The sequence below is a fragment of the Loa loa genome (assembly GCF_000183805.2).
Source record: "Loa loa unplaced genomic scaffold supercont3.152, whole genome shotgun sequence".
NCBI lineage: Eukaryota > Metazoa > Nematoda > Chromadorea > Rhabditida > Onchocercidae > Loa > Loa loa.
Genome location: NW_018108332.1, coordinates 142,809 through 151,429, shown reverse-complemented (window position 1 = coordinate 151,429; position 8,621 = coordinate 142,809).

The following is an 8,621-nucleotide window of genomic DNA, read 5'->3' as shown; positions in this document are numbered from 1 at the left end:
TGTGACTTAATCCACAATAGATCCCAAAATTTTTCACATAATAAGACAGTGATTGAAGATCAAACAATCGACAACGCAGGTGAAAATGGACTTTTTTTTTTTTTTGGAAAGAATTATTTTTCCGATAAAAGAAGGATTGGAATGAAATGTTATTGGTGAAGTAGAAAGATTGGAAAACATATACCTTCTTTGAATAGCACCTTCCCAATGATTTCCGAATTACACTTTTGTAATTCAACTAGAGTTTTTGTGGCAAAGTTAATTGATTTGCAAATTTAATTGAAACTTGTATTTTTTATTTAACTGACTTTTTATTTAACTGACTCTGATCTTTTGGAAGCAAGGAAAACATAAATTCAACAATATTTCGATAAATTATTGGCGTATAGATCAGAAACGTTTCTTCTGTTGTGAATTATACTTCAGAAGAGTTGTAAATCAGAGACATTATATCGGAACGCGAAATATTGTTGAAAATCCGTTAGTATTGCTTGTAAATATTTCATGATATTTTAAAATAGTATGAATAAATGTGTGTATTTACTTTTGATTAAAAAATGATTTTATTCTTGAGATTTTAAGATTAATTTTTTGAGATTAATTGGTTTTACTTTTAAGGATTACGAATATATTTTGGTATTTATTCAATCGAATGTAACACTGTCTAAATTCTCAGCTGCAATCATATAGCTCCAAGTGTTTTCTCAAACAACTGGTTGATATCGCATGAGGAAAAAATAAAAATTACACCTTAAATATAACATATCGTTTTTACATACGAGAAGGATTTCCTACAAAAAATAACTTCCAAAAATGTAATTTATTGCTATTACTATGATTCAAATTTATTTTCGAGAAAAGAAACAAATTTGTTCAGGTAAGGTTAATGATGAAAAACAAAAGTTATACCACAAAGGAAATATAAGGCTAGAAGGAAGGGATAAGATGACAAGTATCGTTGTTTCTTTGATATAAATCGTATCATCAGATCCATGACTGTAAATGATAAAATTCCTTTTCAGTAAATCAATACTTAGATTTTGAGTAAGACAAAATAATAAAATGAAGGATATAATAGCAGTGGACAGTAATCAGCAAAGATGACAGTATATTACTCATAAATGCAATTCACTTCAATGGTGTAGTTCACTTCAATGGCATTTGATAGACAATTTTCAAAAGAAATGACTACGAAAATTTTACATTTTTGAAAAACAGATGTGAAACTGATAAATGTATGTTATAATTAGAAGTGCTGGTTATTTCTCTTAAAATGCTTACAATATGCCAACTTTCTCAATCATTTTCATTTGTCTTCATTCAGATACCAGCAATAATGAAAATTAATGAAATGCCATATTATAAATACGATTATTTAAAGATTATCAAATTGTCTTACATTAACAATGAAATATAAATGGTTTCTATATTATCACAAAACAGGCTTTGATTTATCCAATATTCTGAAAAATTCGCGCAAAAATTCATCCAAATTATGCAAAAGAATGAAATTATTTAATTAATATTTGAAAACTTTAATAAGTTGAAATGGAAGAAATGATATAATTGTAGAATGCAAGTTGAATAATAATGACATTTTATTAAGGAAAATAATTCTGTCCCATGCAGATTTCCACCTTAGATATTACTATTCACCAGTAGTTGAAATGTAAGCAATAAAAACTTATGATCATATCTTATCAATAAAACGCTAAATATAGCAAATACGGTATGTCCTACCAATTAGTTATTTATGAAATGTCACCATTGTCAATATTGTTTAGTCATACGCAGCCAAATACCTTAATTCTTGTATCAAATGGTGTTGCATGTCATCCATACTATGACTACCAATGGGTTACATCGAGTGGTGATAAGCATGGTTACTGGTTATCTTGTAGAAAATTTCTGATTTTCGTTTCCACCATGATGTTGCTGATAATTTCGAATGGCTTGGTAGTGATTAATTGTTAATATATATAATGCTGTAAAATTAAGCTAATATATCTAGAATATTAAATCACTCCCACTATATAAAGAGTTGGAATCAGTTGTTCGATCTGTCAGCCACTCTTTTCGAATGCTTAACCCGTCATTCATTTTGACAGTTCAGTCGAATTTCTGCCGGATTCCAGCTTAACCAAAGACGGTTCGACGGAAACTGGAGTAGTCAATAGGATGAGCGACAAAATATGAAAGGATACGACAATTTCGTATCCTTTCATATTTACTTCTATTGTATAGTATCCCTTACTGTATGCTGTTCATTTCGTCCTTATTATTGTATGATTACAATAAAGACTACAGTCGATGGGGAATGAATTACAAGATTTTTCCCAATAATGTCTATTTTGTTACGATATTAATGATTGGCAATTGGCCATTAATGCTTGTAATTTTACATTCGTTTATTGTAACAATTTCATGTTTCAGATTACAGTATAGTTCAACTTTAGAAGCATATCTGCTTTTTACTTCCATGTGCTCGAAAAATTCCTTCGTAATCTTTATCTTTCAGTCCTTCTGTTTAAGGATCATTAATTTTTGTTCATTGATATAGTATGAACAATATACAGTAAGTATTAAAGGATACCAAATATCTTGTCACTTGTGCTCTTGAACTGTCCTATTACCGCTTCTCTGCCCTTAAACCATTGTCGTGGCTGAGTGCTTGCGCGAACTGCCTGATTGAGTAACTCAACGAGCTGCCGAATTGCCAAACTGCAGGAGCTGTCGGATTAAGTGATTGCAGAAGATGGCGGATCGAGTGACTAACTAGAGTGATTGCAGAAGTTGTCGGATCGATTGGAGCTTTTTTTGACAGCTGATCAGCTGATCAGCTTGACAGCTGATCGACTGAATCCTAGCTCTTTTTGTAATGGGAGTGGTTTAACATTCAAGATTGGTATAAACACCAGACTAAAGGTTCTTTACAAAATTTCGACCTATTGGTTGAAGAAGTGGAATAATTTGATTTGGACAAATGATTCATCAGTTAAAGTATCGAAATATTTATTTTATGCAACGAAGCATTTACCTAAGAAATATTCCGAATTCTAATTAAAACAACTCATAACATTTCTTCAGCTTCGACGACAATTGTCACCAGTGAGTGTATATTTTTGGATTATGGAATACTTTATACTCGTCGCACAAAATTGATTGAACAAATATTAGCGATACTTTAATAGCATTAATTCTAATGGATTTGTTGACGATTTCTTTTCTACCATAATAAAAATTGAGGGTTCTTTCTGCCTCTTTGATTGATAGTACCTCAAACTTGGAAAATTAAACATTTATTCCTATGAACTAGTTAATACAGTAACAAACTCAGCAACTGATAATGTCAATAAGATATATTCAATGACAGTATGAAAAACAAAAAAGGTGAGCAAATTATGGCCGATATCGCCTATCCAACCAACCTCGTTGAAAATTTAAAAATGATTTTGGTGCTCAGGACCCTTTTCTTTCTCAAGGAGGAGAATCCTGGTGCACTTCTCAAATTACTTTTTCTAAGGTAGGTCCTGAGGTCAATCACAAAATTACAGCCTTTTATATCGCACATATGTGACACATACGACATATTATGCCCAGCGATATCAAATTTGTAACGAAGGAATTACTGATTCGCTGGTTCAAATATATTATACCCAGCGATATCAAATTTATAACGAAGGAAAAAAAAACGAAGGAATTACTGATAACGAAGGAATTACTGATTCGCTGATTCAAATATATTATGCCCAGCGATATCAAATTTATAACGAAGGAAAAAAAAACGAAGGAATTACTGATTCGCTGATTCAAATATTATCAGCAAGTAATAAAACTCAAACTATCAGTTGTCTAACTTTTGGATTAATTAGAATAGTGGTCAAGCAATTGGCATTTGAGGTACCCAATAAAAAATCATGTCTAAATTTGCTGAAGTTTTACTAGAAAGAAGTTTACTGCTTGAATCTACTAGTACTAGTCAAACATCCTTGAGTTAATGCCATCGACGTCTCGCCAAAATGTATTTAATTAATTTCAAAGTATTTCACACGACTGCATTTTATTACTGGACATATTTTGGAGATTTCGTTAACTTCAATTCTATCTTTTCAAGAAGTTAAAATTAATAAAATAATGCAAATTTTTTTGTTACTTGATGATTCTAAACAAATCGTTGTTCTTTTAAGAAATTCAGAATCTTGAAAAAAGACTGGAGCAAAAAGCATGCATAAGAATAGCTGCAAAATTACAAATTCTTTTCAGCACTGATAAGTTAGGATTACTTAAAAGTGGCCAAATAATGACTCATATTTTCATTTGCATCAAATATTTAATTTGACAGATGCAAAAGATTTCCAAATCTGTATCGCATGAATCCTCGCTGGATGAAAAATGTAAAATATTTCCAAGTATTTATTGATACAAAAGTTTCAGTTCTCTACAATCAACACATGACAATATCGTTTTGAAGGATTCCAAATTTCTGAATTGTAAATTTTTGATGTTATCTGAGTGAATTTTCAATACAATTTATGGTGAATTTGCTAGAATTGATGAGAATCGCATTTTGATTTATCAACTTCAATCGTAAAACAATCATTGAAAGAAAAAAAAAAAAGAAAGCATATGACAAACAATTCCAATTTCATACAAGTTTGATTTCGAATTCTAATATAATTTCATTTCAATTTTCTTTTGTTACAGCATTTTGATTTTCATTCAACATGTATTGCAAAGAAACATTCTTGTCGTTAGTTGAATGACAAATTTATAATTAGAAAATTGCTATCACTTATGGCGGATATTAAAACGAGGAAAAATGTCGTCACCGTTAATAAATTCTTTTTTTTGTTTATGGAATGACTTCTAGCATATTTCATATTGCTCTAATTTCTTGATATCTTCTATGAAAGCTCTATTTTCGTTTGTTTCATAAATTTCTTGACTAATTCTCTTCTTTTTCATATTATTTCTTCTTTCCTTTCTTTTTTTTAAAAAAAATGTCCGTACTTAATAAAAGATAAAATATAACAGTATTCACCTTTGAAATGACTGATACTAGAATAATTGCATCGAATTAAAAAGAGATGGTGTCAGCGTAAATTTTTCATTTGACGACATATTCCAACTTTTTTTTCATTGAACTTCAATATGTCTTTTTCTGTGACATGAAATTGGTAGTGGAATGAACACTTACTCAATTTAAAAAAAATGTCGTCGACAAAATTTTCAAAAATTAAGTTATTGATATTAACTGGAATAATTCATAACATTTATAATAATTTGATTAAATATATAAAATTCATGATTTCTTAATCAATTTCAATTATACGCTTTATTACGCTAAATTTTCATCATCAATAATTAGTAAATCGTTTTCAATGAAACAATTCAAATTATCCTATTTGTTAATTACAAATATTTTTCAGGTATTTTTTTTCTTCATGATTTAAAATGTTACTTTGCATGTATAAAATGCTGAATAACGTTAAGGAATCGATCTTCTCCTACTATACTCAAGCAAATAACCATTAATGAATTTAACCTTTAACCTTTTAAAATTAATTAGTTTATTGTAAATGATCAATATATTATTATGGCAGATGATAAATTGAAATGGCATGTGAAATGATTTATTTTTGCAAGCATATTCTTGCATTTTGCATTTGTTGCAAATAATTATTTCATCGAAATGAATCATTTTGTTACCTTGGTAACTTATTTCCGACTAATACAATTTATCATCCTAAGCCTTATTGTTAATCAAACCTTTTGCATGCATTCATTGTGCAACACTTTTGCATCAAATTTATGGGATATTTGTGAATTTAAGCAAACTTTTTCTCCTAATTCCATAAATATGCCATACAATTTATTACATAAATAAAAAAAAAAGAAGAAAAAATATCCGTTAAAAAATGAACTAATAAAATAATCATTTCTCTGCAACAAATTCTATTAAAATGTAAAAAATTAAAAAAATTTTTGTGGGTTACTAAAATATTCACTGAAAATATACGCATGAGAAATAAATTTAAAAAACTATATATTGAATCAAATTTTGAAACTTTTGCAATTTATTATTTAAACAAAAATTTTGGATGACTGAATGAAATTTTTGGCAAAAAATTATAAACTATAGGAACATTGTATTACGAATGTTTATCTGATTCAAGGAACAATCAATTGGATCAAGTGAATCAATTGCGCTGGATCAATTGGATCAAGTGGATCAATTGTGCTGGATCAATTGGATCAAGTGGATCAATTGTGCTGGATCAATTGGATCAAGTGGATCAATTGTGCTATTTGGACATATATTGAAGGAATAGTAAAATTAAAAAATGTCATGTCTACAAACTGATAAAAATTATCAGTATGCTGAATGTATTCAAGATATATTCATATTAATGGTTTAATTAATTATATGGTAATTTTTTAGCAAAATAAATATCATAAAATTTGTTTATAATACAATAAAATGGCTACTCACTAGCCATAGCTAAATATACTTTTCATAGATAAGAGATCAAAAATAACATAATTATTCATAATACCTGTTACAACGGAAAATATTGTGGAAAGTATTTTGAAGTAATTTACTTGAAGAAAGTTAAATTCATCATATTCAAAAATTAGGAAGTAGTATAATATTGTTCCAAACAAGAGTAAAACGTTAAAAAGAATTTCAAAACATTTCGAAGCTAATTTAACCTTAAAAATTAACTTATGGATTTGTTATTAGTACTGGACAATAATAAATAATTTTTTAAATTTCACTTCAATAACTGATTAATACGAAGTTTTCTTCAAGTAAAACGATATCCTTTCTTTATCCTTTTTTTTTCCTAGCAATAATTCCATTAATGATTGTTTTAAACTTCAAAATTTCAAAACAATTTTGAAATAATATAATTTCAAAATAACAATAGTTCCGTTAACGAAAATATATGGAATTTAACTATTAAGGTTAAATTAGCTTCGAAGTGTTTTGAAGTTCTTTTTAACGTTTTGCTCTTGTTCGGAACAATATTATACTGTTTCTTAACTTTTAAATATGGTGAATTTAACTCTTCGAAGTGTTTTGAAGTTCTTTTTAACGTTTTGCTCTTGTTCGGAACAATATTATACTGTTTCCTAACTTTTAAATATGGTGAATTTAACTTTCTTTAAGTAAAAAATGAAATATGTCAAATTAACCAATCTGTCGATTTACTTTTGTGTTGTTGTGAACATATATTCATATTCAATTTCCTGCTAATTCAACTCCTACGAGGATTTTAATACAAATTTATTAACTCTTGAAGTCATTTAGTGTTAATTAAAATTAAAATAATAAATTACTTCATATGATCAAATATTAATTGATGGCAGTATTTGCAGAAAGTCTTAAATGAAAAATGCCAAATGAAAATGAATTGATTAAATTGTAAAGGGAAAAGTTAAAGCAAATATGAGCTTAGCTAATTTATGATATTTAAAAAATAAAAAAAATAAATTGAATCATTTATAAAGCTACAAATGGAATGTTTCAAGCCATAAATGTGAAATGAAATAGAAAACAAATAAAAAAAATGTATGTATATATATATATATGTATATATATGTATATATATATATATATCCAACTAAATGTATCGTCAAAATATGAAATAGTACCTGTCAGCTGATTGAGTCATCAATATAAAAATTATTTTCTAATATCAACAGTAATAGGAGAGGATAAATGTGAATGTGATAAAATAAAAATTGGAAATAATATGGTAGCGAAAGGTGATTAAATGAGGAATTAATTAGGATGGTAAAATTTAAACTTTAAATGGATGAGAAGAAATATACTTTAACAAACGAATAAAGCATAATATTGAAGTGAGAACATGAAAAGTCCAGAAATATATGCCGAGTTAATGTAATTAAATTTCGAAAAGGTAAAGAGAAGAAAGGTATTCAAGTAAAAATTTAATTAATGCAATAAGTATAAGCATTAGAAAAGACAAAAGGGAAACTTTACGATTAAAACCTTTGTCAAAAAAAAAAAAAATAGTTTAAACACATATGTAAAGGTTAATGGATAAATTAGATAGATAGATAGATACATACATACGTACATGGTAAATATATCATTAAACATATTTTGTGATATATTGCAAACATATGTCTCGAATAATAATGCATACCTTTGCTAATTAACAAAAAGTAATAGTTATGAAATAAGCAATACAGACAGTATATAAGTTGATCAAAAACTTTCATATATCATCATACAAATATACCTTTCCCTAGCTAATTTATCATGCTTATAATTATTATGTCATGCATATAATTATTTATATGTCATTCTAGTATTGTTAGATATTATTGTTCTATTTTTGCATAATTAAAGATAACTTCGTTAATACCTATGTATTGCTAATAAACACTAACTAACACTTTACTACTACATAATGCATAACAATTTCTTCTAACATATTGCAAGATGTTGCTAAGGCATTCTTCAATCCTTTTTGCTTCATTATACCTTTACCAAATAGTTTTCCATTTATTTTTAACTTCATATAATTTGTATGTATTAAATTTAAATCCTAAACTTTTTCCACTTTATCAATTAAAAAAAAAAAAAA